Source organism: Pseudophryne corroboree, chromosome 3 (genome assembly GCF_028390025.1).
Source record: "Pseudophryne corroboree isolate aPseCor3 chromosome 3, aPseCor3.hap2, whole genome shotgun sequence".
Classification (NCBI taxonomy): Eukaryota; Metazoa; Chordata; class Amphibia; order Anura; family Myobatrachidae; genus Pseudophryne; species Pseudophryne corroboree.
This window is the reverse complement of record NC_086446.1, coordinates 303,416,841-303,442,386: the sequence shown is the minus strand read 5'-3', so window position 1 is coordinate 303,442,386 and position 25,546 is coordinate 303,416,841. Positions and strand designations below refer to the sequence as shown.

The following is a 25,546-nucleotide window of genomic DNA, read 5'->3' as shown; positions in this document are numbered from 1 at the left end:
AGCCATGGCTTGAGAAAGAGTTTAACCTGTTAATACTAATAAATTACAAGCTACACTACACTGGGCTGCTGTTTCCATGTCAAGTATTATAATCTAGCAGAGTGGTTCTCAAACTCGGTCCTCAGGACTCCACACGGTTCACGTTTTCCATGTCACCCAGCAGGTGCACTGTGTATCAATAACTGTCACATTTTAAAAATCTACAGGTGACCTGCAAAACATGAACCGTTTGGGGTCCTGAGGACAGAGTTTGAGAACCTGTGATCTAGCACATTAGACAAAGGAGATTGTAAACTGTATGCAAACACTCTAACATACTGTATAATCAGTGGACTGCTAAATATTACACAAAATAATTCATATGGGTTCATGACAACTCTGTTAAAAAGGTCTTTCATCTTGTATCCAAATAATTGTATGTCAGCCATGAACAAAATTCAACAGTATTTTTATTTTTTAGCTGTTGAGTAAATGTTTGCTAAAGTACAATCAATATGAAAGTGGTGGGCTTATACACAATAAAATTATTAAAACATGATAAAATGGATTTTCAGAATTCAGACAATGTCAATATTTTAAACATACCTTCTGCAATTTTTCAGAATTTTCCTGTGTTTTTCACTAAATACTTTATATAATTGGTTATAATATTTTTTCCTTTTACATGATCCTTGGCTCACACATCCCAGCCATTCAAATATAGTCGGGAGAGTCCTGAATTGAGAGTCACGTTGTAATGATCTGCTCAGCAGTTGGGCGTTATGTCCAATCTATCGCTGTTCTGCATATTGCTGTGACTGGTGTGCATGCCACGCCCCCTGCTCTGATCCCTTCAATTAAAATATTGAGAGGTATGATATAGAGGCCTACAGTAGACTAAATACATAGCCAGAAGTTAGAAAAAATAAGATTTTACTTACCGATAAATCTATTTCTCGTAGTCCGTAGTGGATGCTGGGGACTCCGTCAGGACCATGGGGAATAGCGGCTCCGCAGGAGACAGGGCACAAAAGTAAAAGCTTTAGGATCAGGTGGTGTGCACTGGCTCCTCCCCCCATGACCCTCCTCCAAGCCTCAGTTAGGATACTGTGCCCGGACGAGCGTACACAATAAGGAAGGATTTTGAATCCCGGGTAAGACTCATACCAGCCACACCAATCACACTGTACAACCTGTGATCTGAACCCAGTTAACAGCATGATAACAGCGGAGCCTCTGAAAAGATGGCTCACAACAATAATAACCCGATTTTTGTACCAATAACTATGTACAAGTATTGCAGACAATCCGCACTTGGGATGGGCGCCCAGCATCCACTACGGACTACGAGAAATAGATTTATCGGTAAGTAAAATCTTATTTTCTCTAACGTCCTAGTGGATGCTGGGGACTCCGTCAGGACCATGGGGATTATACCAAAGCTCCCAAACGGGCGGGAGAGTGCGGATGACTCTGCAGCACCGAATGAGAGAACTCCAGGTCCTCTTTAGCCAGGGTATCAAATTTGTAGAATTTTACAAACGTGTTCTCCCCCCGACCACGTAGCTGCTCGGCAGAGTTGTAATGCCGAGACCCCTCGGGCAGCCGCCCAGGATGAGCCCACCTTCCTTGTGGAATGGGCATTTACATATTTTGGCTGTGGCAGGCCTGCCACAGAATGTGCAAGCTGAATTGTACTACACATCCAACTAGCAATCGTCTGCTTAGAAGCAAGAGCACCCAGTTTGTTGGGTGCATACAGGATAACAGCAAGTCAGTTTTCCTGACTCCAGCCGTCCTGGAAACCGATATTTTCATGGCCCTGACAACATCTAGCAACTTGGAGTCCTCCAAGTCCCTAGTAGCCGCAGGTACCACAATAAGCTGGTTCAGGTGAAACGCTGACACCACCTTAGGGAGAAACTGGGGACGAGTCCGCAGCTCTGCCCTGTCCGAATGGACAATCAGATATGGGCTTTTGTGAGACAAAGCCGCCAATTCTGACACGCGCCTGGCCGAGGCCAGGGCCAACATCATGGTCACTTTCCATGTGAGATATTTCAAATCCACAGATTTGAGCGGTTTAAACCAATGTGATTTGAGGAATCCCAGCACTACGTTGAGATCCCACAGTGCCACTGGAGGCACAAAAGGGGGTTGTATATGCAGTACTCCCTTGACAAACTTCTGGACTTCAGGAACTGAAGCCAATTCTTTCTGGAAGAAAATCGACAGGGCCGAAATTTGAACCTTAATGGACCCCAATCTGAGGCCCATAGACACTCCTGTTTGCAGGAAATGCAGGAATCGACCGAGTTGAAATTTCTTCGTGGAGCCTTCCTGGCCTCACACCACGCAACATATTTTCGCCACATGTGGTGATAATGTTGTGCGGTCACGTCCTTCCTGGCTTTGACCAGGGTAGGAATGACCTCTTCCGGAATGCCTTTTTCCCTTAGGATCCGGCGTTCAACCGCCATGCCGTCAAACGCAGCCGCGGTAAGTCTTGGAACAGACATGGTACGTGCTGAAGCAAGTCCCTTCTTAGCGGCAGAGGTCATGAGTCCTCTGTGAGCATCTCTTGAAGTTCCGGGTACCAAGTCCTTCTTGGCCAATTCGGAGCCACGAGTATAGTTCTTACTCCTCTACGTCTTATAATTCTCAATACCTTGGGTATGAGAAGCAGAGGAGGAAACACATACACCGACTGGTACTCCCACGGTGTTACCAGAACGTCCACAGCTATTGCCTGAAAGTCTCTTGACCTGGCGCAATACCTGTCCAGTTTTTTGTTCAGGCGGGACGCCCTCATGTACACCTTTGGTCTTTCCCAACGGTTCACAATCATGTGGAAAACTTCCCGATGAAGTCCCCACTCTCCCGGGTGGAGGTCGTGCCTGCTGAGGAAGTCTGCTTCCCAGTTGTCCACTCCCGGAATGAACACTGCTGACAGTGCTATCACATGATTTTCCGCCCAGCGAAAAATCCTTGCAGTTTTTGCCATTGCCCTCCTGCTTCTTGTGCCGCCCTGTCTGTTTACGTGGGCGACTGCCGTGATGTTGTCCCACTGGATCAATACCGGCTGACCTTGAAGCAGAGGTCTTGCTAAGCTTAGAGCGTTATAAATTGCCCTTAGCTCCAGTATATTTATGTGGAGAAAAGTCTCCAGACTTGATCACACTCCCTGGAAATTTTTTCCCTGTGTGACTGCTCCCCAGCCTCTCAGGCTGGCCTCCGTGGTCACCAGCATCCAATCCTGAATGCCGAATCTGCGGCCCTCTAGAAGATGAGCACTCTGTAACCACCACAGGAGAGACACCCTTGTCCTTGGAGATAGGGTTATCCGCTGATGCATCTGAAGATGCGATCCGGACCATTTGTCCAGCAGATCCCACTGAAAAGTTCTTGCGTGGAATCTGCCGAATGGAATCGCTTCGTAATAAGCCACCATTTTTCCCAGGACTCTTGTGCAATGATGCACTGACACTTTTCCTGGTTTTAGGAGGTTCCTGACTAGCTCGGATAACTCCCTGGCTTTCTCCTCCGGGAGAAACACCTTTTTCTGGACTGTGTCCAGAATCATCCCTAGGAACAGCAGACGTGTCGTCGGAAACAACTGCGGTTTTGGAATATTTAGAATCCACCCGTGCTGTCGTAGAACTACTTGAGATAGTGCTACTCCGACCTCCAACTGTTCTCTGGACCTTGCTCTTATCAGGAGGTCGTCCATTTTCTTCGAAGAAGAATCATCATTTCGGGCATTACCTTGGTAAAGACCCGGAGTGCCGTGGACAATCCAAACGGCAGCGTCTGAAACTGATAGTGACAGTTCTGTACCACGAACCTGAGATACCCTTGGTGAGAAGGGCAAATTGGGACATGGAGGTAAGCATCCCTGATGTCCCGGGACACCATATAGTCCCCTTCTTCCTGGTTCGCTATCACTGCTCTGAGTGACTCCATCTTGATTTGAACCTTAGTAAGTGTTCAAATATTTCAGATTTAGAATAGGTCTCACCGAGCCTTCTGGTTTCAGTACCACAATATAGTGTGGAATAATACCCCTTTCCTTGTTGTAGGAGGGGTACTTTGATTATCACCTGCTGGGAATACAGCTTGTGAATTGTTTCCAATACTGGCTCCCTGTCGGAGGGAGACGTTGGTAAAGCAGACTTCAGGAACCTGCGAGGGGAAACGTCTCGACTTTCCAATCTGTACCCCTGGGATACTACTTGTAGGATCCAGGGGTCCTGTACGGCTCCAGCGTCATGCTGAGAACTTGGCAGAAGCGGTGGAAGGCTTCTGTTCCTGGGAATGGGCTGCCTGCTGCAGTCTTCTTCCCTTTCCTCTATCCCTGGGCAGATATGCTTATGGGGACGAAAGGACTGAGGCTGAAAAGACGGTGTCTTTTTCTGCATAGATGTGACTTAGGGTAAAAACGGTGGATTTCCCAGCAGTTGCCGTGGCCACCAGGTCCGATGGACCGACCCCAAATAACTCCTCCCCTTTATACGGCAATACATCTTTGTGCCGTTTGGAATCTGCATCACCTGACCACTGTCGTGTCCATAAACATCTTTTGGCAGATATGGACAACGCACTTACTCTTGATGCCAGAGTGCAAATATCCCTCTGTGCATCTCGCATATATAGAAATGCATTCTTTAAATGCTCTATAGTAAATAAAATACTGTCCCTGTCAAGGGTATCAATATTTTCAGTCAGGGAATCCGACCAAGCCACCCCCGCGCTGCACATCCAGGCTGAGGCGATCGCTGGTCGCAGTATAACACCAGTATGTGTGTATATACTTTTTAGGATATTTTCCAGCCTCCTATCAGCTGGCTCCTTGAGGGCGGCCGTATCTGGAGACGGTACCGCCACTTGTTTTGATAAGCGTGTGAGCGCCTTATCCACCCTAAGGGGTGTTTCCCAATGCGCCCTAACTTCTGGCGGGAAAGGGTATACCACCAATCATTTTCTATCGGGGGAACCCCGCGCCTCATCACACACTTCATTTAATTTATCTGATTCAGGAAAAACTATAGGTAGTTTTTCCACACCCCACATAATACCCTTTTTTGTGGTACTTGTAGTATCAGAAATATGTAACACCTCCTTCATTGCCCTTAACAAGTAACGTGTGGCCCTAAAGGAAAATACGTTTGTTTCTTCACCGTCGACACTGGAGTCAGTGTCCGTGTCTGTGTCGACCGACTGAGGTAAAATGGGCATTATAACGTCCCTGACGGTGTTTTAGACGCCTGGACAGATACTAATATGTTTGCCGGCCGTCTCATGTCGTCAACCGACTTGCAGCGTGTTGACATTATCACGTAATTCCTTAAATAAGCCATCTATTCCGGTGTCGACTCCCTAGAGAGTGACATCACCATTACAGGCAATTTGCTCCGCCTCCCAACATCGTCCTCATACATGTCGACACACACGTACCGACACACAGCACACACACAGGGAATGCTCTGATAGAGGACATGACCCACTAGCCCTTTGGGGAGACAGAGGGAGAGTTTGCCAGCACACACCAAAAACGCTATAATTATACAGGGACAACCTTTATATAAGTGCTTTTCCCTTATAGCATTTTAATATATGTAGTCATATCGCCAAATCAGTGCCCCCCCTCTCTGTTTTAACCCTGTTTCTGTAGTGCAGTGCAGGGGAGAGCCTGGGAGCCTTCCCACCAGCATTTCTGTGAGGGAAAATGGCGCTGTGTGCTGAGGAGAATAGGCCCCGTCCCCTTTTCGGCGGGCTTCTTCTCCCGTTTTTCTGAGACCTGGCAGGGGTTAAATACATCCATATAGCCCCCAGGGGCTATATGTGATGTATTTTTAGCCAGAATAAGGTACTATCATTGCTGCCCAGGGTGCCCCCCCCAGCACCCTGCACCCTCAGTGACCGCTGTTATGAAGTGTGCTGACAACAATGGCGCACAGCTGCAGTGCTGTGCGCTACCTTATGAAGACTGAAAAGTCTTCTGCCGCCGGTTTCTGGTTTTTCGGCATCTGCAAGGGGGTCGGCGGCGCGGCTCCGGGACGAACCCCAGGGTGAGACCTGTGTTCCAACTCCCTCTGGAGCTAATGGTGTCCAGTAGCCTAAGAAGCCAATCCATCCTGCACGCAGGTGAGTTCACTTCTCTCCCCTAAGTCCCTCGATGCAGTGAGCCTGTTGCCAGCAGGACTCACTGAAAATAAAAAACCTAACAAAACTTTTACTCTAAGCAGCTCTTTAGGAGAGCCACCTAGATTGCACCCTTCTCGGCCGGGCACAAAAATCTAACTGAGGCTTGGAGGAGGGTCATGGGGGGAGGAGCCAGTGCACACCACCTGATCCTAAAGCTTTTACTTTTGTGCCCTGTCTCCTGCGGAGCCGCTATTCCCCATGGTCCTGACGGAGTCCCCAGCATCCACTAGGACGTTAGAGAAATATAAAGTAAGGAACTTAGAAAATGTTACTAAAGGCATGTATAAACTAACAAGTCATCGGAATCTAGAAAACCCCTTTAGGAGCTATGTTATTAGATGGTACTACACAATAGGTTTGTAAACCCAGAAGGAGTGCACCATAAATGTCACAGTTATAAGTTCATGCTTATATATATATATATATATATATATATATATATATATATATATAAATAAACTGTAGACAGTACATGAAGTCTCTTAGCTAATAAAAATAACTCTAAACCAGCTTTACAAAATTAGTAAATCTGAAGATTTACTAAATTGCTAAAATAGCTCAACCTCATGGACGACATTTGTGTAAAGTGAATAGGCCATACAAAAGTTGCCACCAAATAATCTCTTCATAAAAAGGAATACCTTTAAAGCAAATTAGGGGTAGCATATGGTGGTTGAGGTAGGGGGTGTCTACTGTTAATACTACTGCAAATAAAACAAATTCTAGGGAACACCCTTTCCAACTCACAAATACATATATTGAATAATCCTTTGTTTAATAATTGGTGACATTTCATGGACTGTTTCCTAAAAATACATCAGCATTTGTCCAGATGTGTACACATGCAATATGCACTGAAGATTTGTTTCTCACTAACAGGTTACATTTCACCAACAGTGACTTAGCCAGTAAAAGAACTTATTGACTTCCCTTATGACAGTCGAATTGCTATTGGTGTCTCTTTCCCAGCAGGGTAATCCAGACACCCGCCTAAAGTCCAACATTTACATAAAGGTAACGGTAACCCTATTGCAGAACACAGCCACAACAGAGAATGCTGCAAACAATGAATTCAAAACCCATATAGTCAGAAAGTCTACAATTAACCCTGCACTGATATGCACATGTAATACCACATTACAGGGTAGGCTCATGTGACTGATCCTATGAACATAATTTTTCATTTTCCACAGATTTTTGACAATCAGGTAATATACACAATTTCATCATCCCTATTTGGAAACCTGACATAATCTAGGAGTACCATGTTGAATGCGAACATGACACTATGGTACATATCCAGTTATCTTCAGGGTTTACCCAGCAGCTAATTGTCGGCGCTGCCAATTCATTAGCTGTGGAAACCCCATGAACTAAGCCCCAGAGGGTTGACCTTTGCTTGCAGGAGCACCCAACAGATTTAATGAGTGGGGAAACCCATAGATTCCATCACTTTGTGCGGAATCTGTGGGTCAGCATTTCCCACAATTTACCGCATGGGAAAAATGCAGAATAATTGAATTGCTCTGTGAAACCCAGAGCTTTTCCATGCGCCTTAAACCACGTGCATAACTGAATATAAGTGCACACTGGTATGATGTGTGGAAACACTACTGACTGGTACAAAGTGAAGAATCTTTGCTAGTTGTAGTGCTAGAGAATGGAGGACTAAAGGCCCAATTTGGATCTTTACCTAGCGCAGTGTACCAGGCATCAATGCTGGAAAGCTGGAATGGTTGGAGAGGAGGGCAGACAGAAAGTGAAATAGCCATGAATGGGAAGCAAAAAGGATTTTGTTTTAAGCTTTAAAATAATTCACCTCTCCAATTCAGTGTATATTGTGACACAGTCACAACACGCTCTCATGTTTTTATACAAAACTGTTAAGACAATGCTTCTGCTTGGTCTTCTGTGTTACTTTGTATTTTGCAAGAGTTTTCAAATATACACAGTTTATAAATGTATGTTTAGTGATCTTTATGAAATTAAAAAGGTCCTGGAAAAATTGTGTTTACCACCTAAGCAGTGTCTCATGTAAGAGTTGAATATTATAGCAGAATTAACTACTAGATCTCAATGATCCCCCAATGTTCCTGGACCTGGTAGTCAATTTAGTCAGATGACATGTGGCAGCCGGGACGTCCTTTCTCCTGCTGTAGGCTGGAATTAGCATACTGAGGAAGAATAATGGAAATAAGAAGAAGACGGGTAACTGCCACTGGCTGGGAATCTCTTTCATTATGTTCCTGAAGCTCCTGCCAATTGTATGGCTAAAAAGTTCCAAAGGGTGAATAATGAGTCTCCCAATAATAGAACTGATGGCCTAGAGAGAAAAGGGTAGAAATGAGAGAAACTACAGTTAGAAACTTACATTTACAGAATACAAGAATAGTTTGTCCATATTACTGGTAAGCGGCCATGAAGGCAGTGACATGCCAGGCACCGATCAGAAACTGCATGAGAAAGCTCCCCTTTGTCATAGAAAATTAGTTCCAACAAACTTGCCTTGTTCCAATGGATGTGATACGATATACCGGTGGATGGAATGCTGGTGGTCATAAAGACCGACACCGGCACCTTGAAGTTCAGAATCACAACAAAGGTTAGGTAAGTATGTTAACGCTCCCTTTCCACAGCTTAACACTAACCTTTCTCACCCCGCAGTGTAACTCTCCCCAGTGGTGCCTAATTTTAACCCTCCGAAGGGGGTGGAGCTAACCCTAACCTCCCCTCTCCGCAGCCTAACCCTAACCCTGCCTTTCCCGCAGCCTAAACCCTACCCCCTGCAGCCTGAAACTAACCCCCACTAATATCTCGGAGCCCTGGCATACTTCCGTTCGGTATGCCAGCAGTCAGTATTCCAAGTTATGTCGGAGTTCGGGTGTCAGGATTTTGGCCGGGTGTCGGGATTCCAGCGCCAATATTTTAAGCACCAGCACCCCGTCCGCCAGCATCCTGACCGCATCCCGTTCCAATGGTTCACATTAGTAGTAAGTAACAGGTTCGTAGACCACAAGAAGCTCTAATCATAATACTCTTCTTTTTTGGTCTACTTCCTAAATATTCTGATAACTACAACTGAGTCCACACTAAATTCTGCTGTGTAGCTGGTAGTCAGTGATTGGATGGTAGTATCACAAAGCTAGTGCAGTGCTATTCAACAGTCTAAACAGATGGCTGTATTTATGCTGTTATATTCATGGTGATATCACAGAGTAATGCTCTGCACTAACTCCGTGATATTGCCAGGTTTTGCAAGTAACAAAACACTATCTTAACAGAAGTGTTATCAAAACATAATCTTGGGAACAAGACCAAGGCCTTTCCCTCTATGACCAAGAATGGCAAGCTGTCTTTCTTAAGGCTCACTTGAGCTCTATTTGCGTTATAGTGAAAGAAACACAATATAAGATTGTTATGAGATGGAAGAGACATCCTTCATTGCTTCATGCCATGTACCCATCAATATCTAATGCATGCTGGAGATGTCTTTCTGCCAAAGGTTTCCTTCGACATATCTGGAGGGACTGTCTCTGATTATCCACATTCTAGTCTGAGATTGTTTCTATTTCCCAATTAATCTTAGCCACCCCTGTGCCTACAAGTCCTGCATTTTGGCTTCTACACCACTCTCATACCCCAGTGTCAGAATATAAGAAATCTCTGCTTCGCCATCTAAATAATGCAGCACGCTCCATAAGTCCAGTAATTTGGAATTCTAACAAACCTCCTATCTGCAAAGATTGGTTTCATAATACAGGCTATTTTATGTCAATGGAAGACATTCTAGGCTCCACCGTAGACAAACTTAATGATTTTACCAATACCTGGTTCCCGTGTCTGGAATATCGGTCCTCTCATGATTTTAAAAGCTACATGTCTTCATTTGCTCTGTGTAATTAGTGATCCCTAAATTTGCCAGGTGATTGTCCCTTCACTGATCCTCACCCTTCCTCATCCTCTTCTATACTTTCATTTTTATCTTATAGTTAAGTTACTCCAATGGGTCATTCCATGTCAGTTCACCCAGGAATGACGCTCACCGACTCCGATTTTTATGATACTTTGTACACTTGATACTACCACATTGCTACTAAACCATGTCACATTTTCCTTCTCTAGGCCTCACAGTTTTTGATATTTAGGGGGTTAAAGTTTTGAAAAATTGCTGGGAAATGCCACTCCTGATGCTCCATTATTTTGTGAGGTGCATCTGGAAAAAAATTCACATCTCAGTGCCTAATCCACGTTTCACTTTCAAATTTTGGGCCTAATTCAGACCTGATCGCTGCAGCAAACTCAGCCTAAAGCCCTATGTGGTGTGCGCACTCGTGTGCGAAAGCATCTCACTGGGGCAATCGCCCCTGCCTGATTGACAGGCAGAGGCGGTCACGGGTGTGTCAGCAGTGTTGGGGGGGGGGGGATTTGTTGGCAGCGTTAGGTGGGTGCGGTCTGGACAACGCAGGAGTGTCCGGACTGCTGCTGGGGCAGGCTGCGGCGGCTGCGTGACATCACACATCAGCCGCTGCCCGCCCAAAACATGGAGTGTAGCCGTCTACCTCCATATGGAAGGGAGCTACTCGCGGAGGCCTGACATGCAGGGCGGACTGGCCCTGTGCTGGACGTCCTCCCACATGTCAGAATGTGATCGTAGATGTGCTATTTTTAGCCCATCTACAATCAACTCTGAATCATCCCTTTGTCAATCAAAATGTGGAGATTTAAAAAAAAAATGTTTTATCAATCTTGCCTGACTCTAAAAGTCACTAAACATTCCTTTACTTCATACTTAATTTTTGGGGTGAAAAAAAGTGGGTTCAATTAGCATTATCAACCTAAGACAGATGAGTCATCATGTCCCTTTTTGTTTAAATTGATCCTTAAAGTATACTTTAAAAGGCTATGAAACAATAATAATAGGATTTTGATTGACTATGAGTATTTTAATGTTTAATTATAATTCTCTCTTTAAAGACGAAAATTACCAAAAGGTATAATTTTGCCCAACAGGAGTATTTTGTATATTTCTATGTATTTGTGCAGACTTCTAATTACGCATATGAGAGTATTCAATTAGCTGCAATAACCGATTTTTGTGCGAAAAACTGCGATTTTGTGCAAATCACGAAAGACCCCTATATAATCAGCTGCAATAATTTATCGTTGATAATATAATAATAAGATTTTACACTTACCGGTAAATCTATTTCTCGTAGTCCGTAGAGGATGCTGGGACTCCGTAAGGACCATAGGGAATAGACGGGCTCCGCAGGAGACATGGGCACTTTAAGAAAGACTTTAGACTCTGGGTGTGCACTGGCTCCTCCCTCTATGCCCCTCCTCCAGACCTCAGTTAGAGAAACTGTGCCCAGAGGAGATGGACAGTACGAGGAAAGGATTTTTGTTAATCCAAGGGTAAGATTCATACCAGCCACACCAATCACACCGTATAACTTGTGATAAACTACCCAGTTAACAGTATGAACAAACAACATAGTCTCGGTCCAAACCGATGAACTATAATATAACCCTTATGTAAGCAATAACTATATACAAGTCTTGCAGAAGAAGTCTGCACTTGGGACGGGCGCTCAGCATCCTCTACGGACTACGAGAAATAGATTTACCGGTAAGTGTAAAATCTTATTTTCTCTAACGTCCTAGAGGATGCTGGGACTCCTTAAGGACCATGGGGATTATACCAAAGCTCCCAAACGGGCGGGAGAGTGCGGATGACTCTGCAGCACCGATTGAGCAAACAGGAGGTCCTCCTCAGCTAGGGTATCAAACTTATAGAACCTTGCAAAGGTGTTTGATTCCGACCAAGTAGCTGCTCGGCACAACTGTAATGCCGAGACCCCTCGGGCAGCCGCCCAAGAAGAGCCCACCTTCCTAGTGGAATGGGCCTTAACCGATTTTGGCAATGGCAATCCTGCTGAAGAATGTGCTTGCTGAATCGTGTTACAGATCCAGCGAGCAGTAGTCTGCTATGAAGCAGGTGCGCCAACCTTATTGGCTGCATACAGGATAAACAGCGCCTCTGTCTTCCTGACCCTAGCTGTTCTGGCCACATAAATCTTCAAAGCCCTGACCACATCAAGTGACTCGGAATAGGTTGGTTCATATGAAAAGATAAGACCACTTTAGGCAGGAATTGAGGACGAGTTCTCAATTCTGCCCTATCCACGTGAAATCCAAGTGAGATATTTCAACTCCACTGTGTTGAGTGGTTCAAACCAAGGTGACTTGAGGAAACTTAATACCACGTTAAGATCCCAAGGCGCCACCGGAGGTATAAAAGGAGGCTGAATATGCAGCACTCCCTTCACAAATGTCTGTACTTCAGGAAGAGAAGCCAATTCTTTTTGAAAGAAAATGGACAAGGCCGAAATTTGAACCTTTATGGATCCTAATTTTAGGCCCAAATTCACCCCTGTTTGAAGTAAGTGAAGTAAACGGCCCAAATGGAACTCCTCCGTAGGAGCAGTCCTGGCCTCACACCAAGAAACATATTTTTGCCATATACGGTGATAAAGTTTCAATGTCACGTCCTTCCTAGCCTTAATCAGGGTAGGAATGACCTCTTCCGGAATACCTTTTTCCGCTAGGATCCAGCGTTCAACCGCCATGCCGTCAAACGCAGCCGCGGTAAGTCTGGGAACAGACAGGGCCCCTGTTGCAGTAGGTCCTGCCTTAGAGGAAGAGGCCACGGATCTTCTGTGAGCAACTCTTGCAGATCCGGATACCAAGTCCTTCGTGGCCAATCTGGAACAATGAGGATTGTTCTCACTCTTCTTTGCCTTATTATTCTCAACACCTTGGGTATGAGACGCAAAGGAGGGAACACATAGACCGATCTGAACACCCATGGTGTCACTAGAGCGTCTACAGCTACCGCCTGAGGGTCTCTTGACCTGGCGCAATATCGCTTTAGCTTTTTGTTGAGACGGGACGCCATCATGTCTATCTGAGGCAGTCCCCACCGACCCGCAATCTGTGCGAAGACATCGTGATAAAGTCCCCCCTCTCCCGGATGCAGGTCGTGTCTGCTGAGGAAGTCCGCTTCCCAGTTGTCCACCCCTGGGATGAACACTACCGACAGTGCGCTTACATGATTCTCCGCCCAGCAAAGAATCCTGGTTGCTTCTGCCATGGCCACTCTGCTCCTTGTGCCGCCTTGGCGGTTTACATGAGCCACTGCTGTGACATTGTCCGACTGAATCAGAACCGGTTTGTCCCGAAGTAATGCCTCCGCTTGACATAGGCCGTTGTATATGACCCTCAACTCCAGGACGCTGATGTGGAGACAAGTCTCTAGAGTTGACCAGAGACCTTGGAAATTTCTTCCCAGTGTGACTGCTCCCCAACCTCGGAGGCTTGCATCCGTGGTCACCAGGATCCAGTCCTGAATGCCGAACCTGCGGCCTTCCAGGAGGTGAGCACTGTGCAGCCACCACAGGAGAGATATCCTGGCTCTGGGAGACAGGGTGATCCTTTGATGCATTTGTAAATGAGACCCGGACCATTTGTCCAGTAGGTCCCATTGAAAAGTCCTCGCATGGAACCTGCCGAAGGGGATGGCCTCGTACGATGCCACCATCTTCCCCAGGACACGTGTGCAGTGAAGCACTGAAACCTTTTTTGGCTTTAATAGGTTCCTGACCAGAGCTATGAGCTCCTGAGCCTTTTCCATCGGAAGAAAAACCTTTTTCTGTTCTGTGTCCAGAATCAGGCCCAAAAAGGTCAGACGCATTGTAGGAACCAGCTGGGACTTCGGAATATTGAGAATCCAGCCGTGCTGTTGCAACGTCCTCACAGACAGTGACACGCTGTCCAGTAACGTCTCTTGAGATCTCGCCTTTATGAGGAGATCGTCCAAGTATGGGATAATTGTGACACACTGCTTGCGCAGGAGCACCATCATTTCCGCCATTACCTTGGTGAAAATTCTCGGGGCCGTGGAAAGCCCAAACGGCAACGTCTGAAATTGGTAATGACAGTCCTGTACCGCAAATCTCAGGAACGCCTGGTGAGGAAGAAAAATCGGAACATGAAGGTAAGCATCCTTTATGTCCAGGGAAACCATCCAATCCCCCCCCCCTCCAGCCTGGCGATGACCGCTCTGAGCGATTCCATCTTGAACTTGTATCCCTGAGAAACAATCTCTATTGCCCAGGGATCCACCTGTGAGTGAACCCAGACGTGGCTGAAAATCGAAGACGTGCCCCCACTTGAGCTGACCCCCCCCAGGGAAGCCCCAGCGTCATGCGGTGGATTTTGCAGACGTAGGGGAGGACTTCTGCTCCTGGGAGCTAGCTGTGTGCAGATTTTTTCCCTTGCCTTTACCTCTGGCAAGTAACGACGATCCCCGTACCTTTTTGCTTTTATTTGAACGAAAGGACTGCATTTGGTAATGAGGTGCCTTCTTAGTATGTTGTGGGGGAACATAAGGTAAAAAAATTCGATTTACTAGCCGTAGCAGTAGAGACAAGGTCTGAGAGGCCTTCTCCAAACAACTCCTCCCCATTGTAAGGCAACGACTCCATATGCCGCTTTGAGTCGGCATCCCCCGTCCAATGTCGGGTCCACAAGAGTCGCCTAGCAGAAATAGACATAGCATTTATTCTGGAGCTTAGTAAACAAATGTCTCTTTGAGCATCCCTCATATATAACGCAGCATCCTTGATATGCTCTAGGGTAGGGGTGGGCAAAATACGGCACGCGGGACTGTTTTTAGGTTTGGGGGAGAGATGTTTAGCTCTCGCTGTACCAACCCCTCCCGTGTTCTGTCACCATGTTACCCCCATGTTCTGTCACTATGTCACCCCCCCCCGTGTTCTGTCACTATGTCACCCCCCCCCCGTGTTCTATCACTATGTCACCCCCCCGTGTTCTGTCACTATGTTACACACCCCCGTGTTCTGTCACTGTCACCCCCCCGTGTTCTGTCACTGTGTCACACCCCCGTGTTCTGTCACCCCCACCGTGTTCTGTCACCGTGTCACCCCCACCGTGTTCTGTCACCGTGTCACCACCCCGTGTTCTGTCACTGTGTCACCACCCCGTGTTCTGTCACTATGTCACACACCCCCGTGTTCTGTCACTGTGTCACCTCCCCGTGTTCTGTCACTGTGTCACCCCCCCGTGTTCTGTCACTGTGTCACCCCCCCGTGTTCTGTCACTGTGTCACCTCCCCGTGTTCTGTCGCTGTCAACCCCATGTTCTGTCACCATGTCACACCCCCCGTGTTCTGTCACTGTCACCCCCACCGTGTTCTGTCACCCCCCCTCCCCGTGTTCTGTCACTGTGTCACCCCCACCGTTTTCTGTCACTGTGTCACACACCCGTGTTCCGTCACTGTCACCCCCCCTCCCCGTGTTCTGTCACCGTGTCACCCCCCCCATGTTCTGTCACCCCGTGTTCTGTCACTGTGTCACACCCCTGTGTTCTGTCACCCCCACCGTGTTCTGTCACCGTGTCACCCCCACCGTGTTCTGTCACCGTGTCACCCCCACCGTGTTCTGTCACCGTGTCACACACCCGTGTTCTGTCACTGTCACCCCCGTGTCACACCCCTGTGTTCTGTCAGTCACCCCCACCGTGTCACCCCCCCCGTGTTCTGTCACTATGTCACACACCCCCGTGTTCTGTCACTATGTCACCCCCCCGTGTTCTGTCACTGTGTCACCTCCCCGTGTTCTGTCACTGTGTCACCCCCCCGTGTTCTGTCACTGTGTCACCTCCCCGTGTTCTGTCACTGTGTCACCTCCCCGTGTTCTGTCGCTGTCAACCCCACCATGTTCTGTCACCATGTCACACCCCCCGTGTTCTGTCACTGTCACCCCCACCGTGTTCTGTCACCCCCCCTCCCCGTGTTCTGTCACTGTGTCACCCCCACCGTTTTCTGTCACTGTGTCACACACCCGTGTTCTGTCACTGTCACCCCCCCTCCCCGTGTTCTGTCACCGTGTCACCCCCACCGTGTTCTGTCACTATGTTACACACCCCCGTGTTCTGTCACTGTCACCCCCCCGTGTTCTGTCACTGTGTCACACCCCCGTGTTCTGTCACCCCCACCGTGTTCTGTCACCGTGTCACCCCCACCGTGTTCTGTCACCGTGTCACCACCCCGTGTTCTGTCACTGTGTCACCACCCCGTGTTCTGTCACTATGTCACACACCCCCGTGTTCTGTCACTGTGTCACCTCCCCGTGTTCTGTCACTGTGTCACCCCCCCGTGTTCTGTCACTGTGTCACCCCCCCGTGTTCTGTCACTGTGTCACCTCCCCGTGTTCTGTCGCTGTCAACCCCATGTTCTGTCACCATGTCACACCCCCCGTGTTCTGTCACTGTCACCCCCACCGTGTTCTGTCACCCCCCCTCCCCGTGTTCTGTCACTGTGTCACCCCCACCGTTTTCTGTCACTGTGTCACACACCCGTGTTCCGTCACTGTCACCCCCCCTCCCCGTGTTCTGTCACCGTGTCACCCCCCCCATGTTCTGTCACCCCGTGTTCTGTCACTGTGTCACACCCCTGTGTTATGTCACCCCCACCGTGTTCTGTCACCGTGTCACCCCCACCGTGTTCTGTCACCGTGTCACCCCCACCGTGTTCTGTCACCGTGTCACACACCCGTGTTCTGTCACTGTCACCCCCGTGTCACACCCCTGTGTTCTGTCAGTCACCCCCACCGTGTCACCCCCCCCGTGTTCTGTCACTATGTCACACACCCCCGTGTTCTGTCACTATGTCACACCCCCGTGTTCTGTCACTGTGTCACCTCCCCGTGTTCTGTCACTGTGTCACCCCCCCGTGTTCTGTCACTGTGTCACCTCCCCGTGTTCTGTCACTGTGTCACCTCCCCGTGTTCTGTCGCTGTCAACCCCACCATGTTCTGTCACCATGTCACACCCCCCGTGTTCTGTCACTGTCACCCCCACCGTGTTCTGTCACCCCCCCTCCCCGTGTTCTGTCACTGTGTCACCCCCACCGTTTTCTGTCACTGTGTCACACACCCGTGTTCTGTCACTGTCACCCCCCCTCCCCGTGTTCTGTCACCGTGTCACCCCCACCGTGTTCTGTCACCGTGTCACACACCCGTGTTCTGTCACTGTCACCCCCCCTCCCCGTGTTCTGTCACCGTGTCACCCCCCATATGTTCTGTCACCGTGTCACCCCCACCGTGTTCTGTCACTGTGTCACCCCCACCGTGTTCTGTCACTATGTCACCCCCCCCCCGTGTTCTGTCACTATGTCACACCCCCGTGTTCCGTCACTGTGTCACCTCCCCGTGTTCTGTCGCTGTCAACCCCACCATGTTCTGTCACCATGTCACCCCCCCCGTGTTCTGTCACTGTCACCCCCACCGTGTTCTGTCACCCCCCCTCCCCGTGTTCTGTCACCGTGTCACCCCCACCGTTTTCTGTCACTGTGTCACACACCCGTGTTCCGTCACTGTCACCCCCCCCTCCCCGTGTTCTGTCACCGTGTCACCCCCCCATGTTCTGTCACCCCCGTGTTCTGTCACTGTGTCACACCCCTGTGTTCTGTCACCCCCACCGTGTTCTGTCACCGTGTCACCCCCACCGTGTTCTGTCACCGTGTCACCCCCACCGTGTTCTGTCACCGTGTCACACACCCGTGTTCTGTCACTGTCACCCCCGTGTCACACCCCTGTGTTCTGTCAGTCACCCCCACCGTGTTCTGTCACCGTGTCCCCCCCCCCCCCGTGTTCTGTCACTATGTCACACCCCCGTGTTCCGTCACTGTGTCACCTCCCCGTGTTCTGTCGCTGTCAACCCCACCATGTTCTGTCACCATGTCACACCCCCCGTGTTCTGTCACTGTCACCCCCACCGTGTTCTGTCACCCCCCCTCCCCGTGTTCTGTCACCGTGTCACCCCCACCGTGTTCTGTCACCGTGTCACACACCCGTGTTCTGTCACTGTCACCCCCCCTCCCCGTGTTCTGTCACCCCCCCATGTTCTGTCACCGTGTCACCCCCCCGTGTTCTGTCACCCCCACCGTGTTCTGTCGCCCCCACCGTGTTCTGTCACCGTGTCACCCCCACCGTGTTCTGTCACCGTGTCACCCCCCCCGTGTTCTGTCACTATGTCACACACCCGTGTTCCGTCACTGTGTCACCTCCCCGTGTTCTGTCGCTGTCAACCCCACCATGTTCTGTGACCATGTCACCCCCCCCATGTTCTGTCACTGTCACCCCCACCGTGTTCCGTCACCCCCCCTCCCCGTGTTCTGTCACCGTGTCACCCCCACCGTGTTCTGTCACCGTGTCACACACCCGTGTTCTGTCACTGTCACCCCCCCTCCCCGTGTTCTGTCACCGTGTCACCCCCCCATATGTTCTGTCACCGTGTCACCCCCACCGTGTTCTGTCACCGTGTCACCCCCACCGTGTTCTGTCACCGTGTCACACACCCGTGTTCTGTCACTGTCACCCCCCCTCCCCGTGTTCTGTCACCCCCCCATGTTCTGTCACCGTGTCACCCCCACCGTGTTCTGTCACTGTGTCACCCCCCCGTGTTCTGTCACCCCCACCGTGTTCTGTCACCGTGTCACCCCCACCGTGTTCTGTCACTATGTCACCCCCCCCGTGTTCTGTCACTATGTCACACCCCCGTGTTCCGTCACTGTGTCACCTCCCCGTGTTCTGTCGCTGTCAACCCCACCATGTTCTGTCACCATGTCACACCCCCCGTGTTCTGTCACTGTCACCCCCACCGTGTTCTGTCACCCCCCCTCCCCGTGTTCTGTCACCGTGTCACCCCCACCGTGTTCTGTCACCGTGTCACACACCCGTGTTCTGTCACTGTCACCCCCCCTCCCCGTGTTCTGTCACCGTGTCACCCCCCCATATGTTCTGTCACCGTGTCACCCCCACCTTGTTCTGTCACCGTGTCACCCCCACCGTGTTCTGTCACCGTGTCACACACCCGTGTTCTGTCACTGTCACCCCCCCTCCCCGTGTTCTGTCACCCCCCCATGTTCTGTCACCATGTCACCCCCACCGTGTTCTGTCACTGTGTCACCCCCCCGTGTTCTGTCACCCCCACCGTGTCACCCCCACCGTGTTCTGTCACCGTGTCACCCCCCCGTGTTCTGTCACTATGTCACACACCCCCGTGTTCTGTCACTATGTCACACCCCCGTGTTCTGTCACTGTGTCACCTCCCCGTGTTCTGTCACTGTGTCACCCCCCCGTGTTCTGTCACTGTGTCACCTCCCCGTGTTCTGTCACTGTGTCACCTCCCTGTGTTCTGTCGCTGTCAACCCCACCATGTTCTGTCACCATGTCACCCCCCCCGTGTTCTGTCACTGTCACCCCCACCGTGTTCTGTCACCCCCCCTCCCCGTGTTCTGTCACTGTGTCACCCCCACCGTTTTCTGTCACTGTGTCACACACCCGTGTTCTGTCACTGTCACCCCCCCTCCCCGTGTTCTGTCACCGTGTCACCCCCACCGTGTTCTGTCACTGTGTCACACACCCGTGTTCTGTCACCGTGTCACACACCCGTGTTCTGTCACTGTCACCCCCCCTCCCCGTGTTCTGTGACCGTGTCACCCCCCATATGTTCTGTCACCGTGTCACCCCCACCATGTTCTGTCACTGTGTCACACCCCCGTGTTCTGTCACCCCCACCGTGTTCTGTCACCGTGTCACCCCCACCGTGTTCTGTCACCGTGTCACCCCCACCGTGTTCTGTCACCCCCACCGTGTTCTGTCACCGTGTCACTCCCACCGTGTTCTGTCACCGTGTCACCCCCACCGTGTTCTGTCACCGTGTCGCCCCCACCGTGTTCTGTCACTGTGTCACCCCCCGTGTTCTGTCACCCCCACCGTGTCACCCCCACCGTGTTCTGTCACCGTGTCACACACCCGTGTTCTGTCACTGTCACCCCCCCTCCCCGTGTTCTGTCACCGTGTCACCCCCCCCATGTTCGGTCACCCCCACCGTGTTCTGTCACTGTGTCACACCCCCGTGTTCTGTCACCCCCACCGTGTTCTGTCACCGTGTCACCCCCACCGTGTTCGGTCACCGTGTCACCCCCACCGTGTTCTGTCACTGTGTCATACCCCCGTGTTCTGTCACCCCCACCGTGTTCTGTCACCGTGTCACCCCCACCGTGTTCTGTCACCGTGTCACACCTTTCCCCAGGGGCCATAAGACACTGGATAATTTGCTTGCTGCACAATAATTATCCTAAATAAAATGTTAATGTGTAAAAAGGCTCTCTACCTACCGTAATGTTTGTAAAAGGGGCTCTACCTGGTGTAATGTGTGTAAGTGGCGCTGTGTGGCGCAATTTGAATAATGGAGACTATTGTGCAGCCTAATTTGAATCTGTATTATTTTTTGCCCACACCCCTTACACATGAAGCCACGTCCCTATATTTTTGGCAAGTGGGGCGAGCTGCTATTTTGTATGTGGCCCTCGGATACTGACAGGAAATGTCAAGTGGCCCCTCAGCTGAAATAATTGCCCACCCCTGCTCTAGGGTCATTAGAATGGTATCCTTATCTAGGGTCTCAATCTCCGTAGACAAGGAATCTGTCCATGCTGCGACAGCACTACAAACCCAGGTCGATGCCATAGCCGACCTAACAATAGTACCAGAATGTGTGTAAATGTACTTCATGGTAACTTCCTGCTTACGATCCGCAGGATCCTTGAGGGTAGCAGTATCCTGGGAAGACAGTGCCACCTTCTCGGATAAGCGTGTCAACGCCTTGTCTACTTTAGGCGAAGATTCCCATCGTATCCTGTCCTTTTGTGGGAAGGGATACGCCATAAGAATCCTTTTGGGAACTTGTAGTCTCCTGTCTGGAGTTTCCCAAGCCTTTTCGCACAATTTGCTTAGCTCCAATGAGGACGGAAAGGTGATCTCAGGCTTTTTCTCTTTATACATGTGTACCCTCGTGTCAGGGACAGGGGGTTCCTCAGTAATATGCAAAACCTCTTTAATAGCAATGATCATGTAACGAATACCTTTAGCCACTTTTGGCTGTAATTTTGCATCCTCATAGTCGACACTGGAATCTGAATCCGTGTCGGTATCTGTGTCAGTGATCTGGGATAATGTGCGTTTCTGAGACCCAGAAGGTCCCGGTGCCACTGGGACAGGCATGGTCTGACTACCTGACTGATCCCTAGCCTCAGTCTTGTCTAATCTCTTATGCAATAAATGTACATTAGCATTCAAGACATTCCACATATCCATCCAGTCCGGTGTCAGCGTTGCCGACGGCGACCTGACATTCATGCACTCCCCCTCCTCCTTAGGCGAGCCTTCATCGTCAAACATGTCGACACACGCGTACCGACACACTCCACACACACAGGGAAACTCTTTTCTGAAGACAGGTTCCCCTTTAGGCCCTTTGGAGAGACAGAGAGAGAGTATGCCAGCACACACCCCAGCGCTATATGACCCCGGAGAAAAACACAGAATGTTTACCCAGTAGCGTAGCTGTAATGTATAATCGCCAATTATGTGCCCCCCCCCCCCCTCTACTTTAAAACCCTCTTCACCGTGTGTCAAGCAGGGGAGAGTTCGGGGAGCTTCCTCTCAGCGGTGCTGTGGAGAGAAAATGGCGCTGGTGAGTGCTGAGGGAGAAGCCCCGCCCCCTCGGCGGCGGGCTTCTGTCCCGCTCAAACTTTGTGTGAGGTGTATGGGAGCAATGGCGCACAGCTGCAGTGCTGTGCGTTACCTCAGTGAAACACCCGAAAGGCTTCTGCCGCCTCAGAGTCTTCTTTCTTCTTTTCTTCCGGCTCTGTGAGGAGAACGGCGGCGCGGCTCTGGGATGAACGCCCAGGACGAACCTGTGTTCCACTCCCTCTGGAGCTAATGGTGTCCAGTAGCCGAGAAGCAGAGCCTATCATTTAAGTCGGTCTGCTCCTCTCTCCTCAGTCCCTCGATGCAGGGAGTCTGTTGCCAGCAGTGCTCCCTGAAAATAAGAAAAAACCTTTGGGACATCCCCCCAATGAAGTAGGCACTGTGAACTTTTTCATTATTTTTAACTGGCCAATAACGACATGTCATTTTTTGGGGGTGAAAAAGTGCAAAGCGATGAAACTTAGGGTTCAAGGTATGGGACGGTATAGTGGGGTGCTTTATGAGTAGGACCAATGTTTTTATGCTTGCAGGTGGGAGTAGTCTGACTTTTTTTTGTTTTCATTTTTTTTAAAGTTGCCTAAAATGGCCCAAATATATACTTGTACCCATTTTTATGTCCCCCGAATACAATGAGCGCATTTATTTTGATGAAAAATATAGCTTTTTATCATTTTATTCCTAAAATGCATACAACAGCCATTTGACTGAATTTAAATACCCCAATCTAATATGATCTCTAATATACTTCTGTACTGTTATCCTATGTTAGTTTGGCACTTTTTGGAGTACAGGCTGATTTCCTCATTTTTACCTACAGTACACTTTTCATAGAAAGAATTTTCCTGCAAATCCTGTTTTAGTGAATTCTGAATTAAATAGGTGCAAAATTGGGAGCGCGCATATCCGGCAAAACTATTCTTACACGATTCAGGATGATGTTCAAGGGTATCATTGGACGAACAATGGTTGTACACTGTACCCAGCTGTAATCTACGCTTATGTTCCCAATCTGATGACCTGTCCATCACAAGTTTGCCTTGTTTGATAATTTGAAGCATGACGTAGCATTTGTGAACTAAACACAAAAAGTTCAATTTAAACAAAAAAGGTACATGATACTAATTGAACCCACTTTTTTTTTTTTACCCAGAAAATTATTAATTATAGAGTAAAGAATGTATAATGAACGCTCAGAGTCAGGCAAGACCGATAAAACATTTTTTTTCTGGAATCTGTATATTTTGATTGACAAGGGGTAAAACTTTTAAAGTAATACGTGGATTAGGCAATGAAATCTGATTTCTTTTTCCCAGATACACCTCACAAAAAATGGAGCATCTGGAATGGCATTTCCAAGCAATTTTTCAAAACTTTAACCCTCTATGAGGGTATTCAATTGAAGTCGGAACTGCCGTCTTGCTGACTTTTTTAGGTCGGATAGTGTTCTGACCTATTCAATCGGGCTGCCATTTTTCTGACAGGTTGGCAATTCCGACTTGTTAGAAAGCACGTGGATTGGCCTGATTAGCCGTGGATCCTTGTATTTTGTCGGATTCCGCGGCCAAATCTGACAGGTTTTAGCCCCGTTTCTGACGATATGTCGGGAACAGCCAAATCCGACAGGGAGAATTGAATACTGCATGTCGGATGCTTTCTGCCGGAAAGGATCCGACATTCATTGAATACACCCGTTTATCTCAAAAACTTTGATGAAAATCTGATTCGGTGGGTATCATGCCTGGGTGAATTGACATGGAATGACCCCAATGTAAGTTTGCTCGAACCATATGGCATATGGTTTTGAATCACTTCTTGAAATGATTTCAGACATGCTTTGATGTAATCGTAAAATATCTGTATTGCATGTATTTAAAAATCTTAATAAAACAGAATATATAAAAAGAATAAAAACATAATGTGTTGTTAATGATAAATATACTTGTGTACTCAATGCAATTCATACATATGTACTCCAGGGTTGCAGTTATGTTTATTATGTGAAGCAAAACTGTATGAAAAACTTGTCTTAGTCAGTCAATCAAAATATTGGTTCATTGCATCATCTCTGTTACAATTCAACATATGCTACACACACACAATGTTTTTATTTATTTAGTACAGTATAGTAAAATCAAAGTATAGTTTATCCATACTAGATGTAATGGCTTGCGAGACGGCCAGAACTCCGAAACTCCAGCCAACTTGTAATTTTTTTTAAAGCAGCAAACATTTACAAGTCTCGGAGCTCCGGCCGTAAAACAGTCAATTGTAAAATATTTCATATCAAGATGTACCCTAGTATACCCACCTGCTGTTGGAGGAACTGTAATTCGGAAGACACATTTTTTCATATTTGGTGGCAAGTTTCTAAGTTTCAACCTTTTTAGCCAGACAATGGGAACTTGATAACCTCTCTCACAGGTATTGCTGTCCTGGTACCTCTAGATTTAATCTCTTGTCTACTGAGATCCTGGAGGCTTCGAGCCACCAAACGAAGCTAATCTGTCACATTTAGTCAGCAGGCACATGCCAGCAGACAGGAAACAGCCTTCCATGCCCTCACTACGGGCCACGCTTCCCAGGATCTGGCATGTTTACAAAATAGCATTTATGAAGAGCATTATTCATAATACCTCTCTCTAAATTATGTAAAAAATTGGACCCTTGGACAGGGTCATACTGGCCCACAGGTGTACAGGGGGGAATCCCCAGTGGGCCCCATTATCTGACCCCCCTCCTCTAGGTCAGTAACTTGTTGGAGCAGGATCATGTTTAGGTTATTACTATGGAAACTACACCAAGATTAGCCCTCCTGCCAATCAAAGTGGGTGGTCTTGACACACCTATATCCCCATCTTTTTAAAGGGGCCATGTTTTTTTGCATTTCCTCTCTAATGATTGGCCAATTTCCCCTGTGCTGGCTGGCCACACTCCTTAAGCTTGTATCCCAACCACTGCAATCCCTGGTAGCCCCTTCATGCCCCAGTCTGACACTGCCACTGAACCTCATCTTTTCGAGTCCAATCTCCATTTGTTCAATTGTTTGCCCCTCCTTGGCTCTTACTGTCTGGCCCTATGTTCCCGCCCCCCTCATCCACTTTTTTTTATCATTTGAAACCCCCCTTTCTTTAGCGGAATGCCACTCCGTCCCCTGGTTTCCCAACTTAACACAATTGGTACATTTTTAAATAGTTTTACTGGGCCTGCAATCGATGCTCCTTAGGTTTTCCTTTTCCATTCACAATCTTACTTGCTGTTGTGTCTAATTTTTTTTAACGTTGTTAGTTTCAAATTCCCTCTCTGCCAAAATATAAGACTTTGGGGTATATTCATGAAGCAGTGAAATGTGTGAAGTTGTCCATAGCAACAAATCAGCTGCTACATATAATTTTATAGAATGCAGTTTATAAATGTTACGTCAACACTGATTGGTTGCCATGGGTAACTTCTCCACTGGCTCCTTTCTCCACTCTTTTCACTGCTCATGAATAGACTACCATTGTCTTCACTGCAGCTAGTGGGAGGTATGTCCTACTGCATGTGGTGAGTGCAGATGTGTTTGAAAGGTAAAAGAGTTAGAGGCTGGTCAAAAGGGATAGCCACACCCCTTGCATTATGGTTATATCTAATCTGGTGGAGTATGCATGGACCTGCCTTCAATTGATCTGACCTTGTCTTTTGGCAATTTTGTACTTTCTCTAACATACAGTAAGACTAATATTTCC

At 48.4% G+C, this 25,546-nt stretch overlaps 1 protein-coding gene across 10 annotated transcripts in view; it reads right to left on the bottom strand.

The window, feature by feature from the left end:
- Nucleotides 1–25,546, bottom strand: part of LOC135055374 (uncharacterized) — a 902,783-nt gene that overhangs the window by 72,265 nt on the left and 804,972 nt on the right. For 6 of the 10 annotated variants that reach the window (XR_010243740.1, XR_010243735.1, XR_010243741.1 and 3 more), the window contains one exon: nt 8,085–8,506. The exons of the other annotated variants lie outside the window; for them this stretch is intronic. The gene's annotated coding sequence lies outside the window, so the exon portion shown is untranslated. Of the gene's footprint in view, nt 1–8,084; nt 8,507–25,546 lie in introns of those variants that run through there. 10 annotated transcript variants of the gene reach the window in all.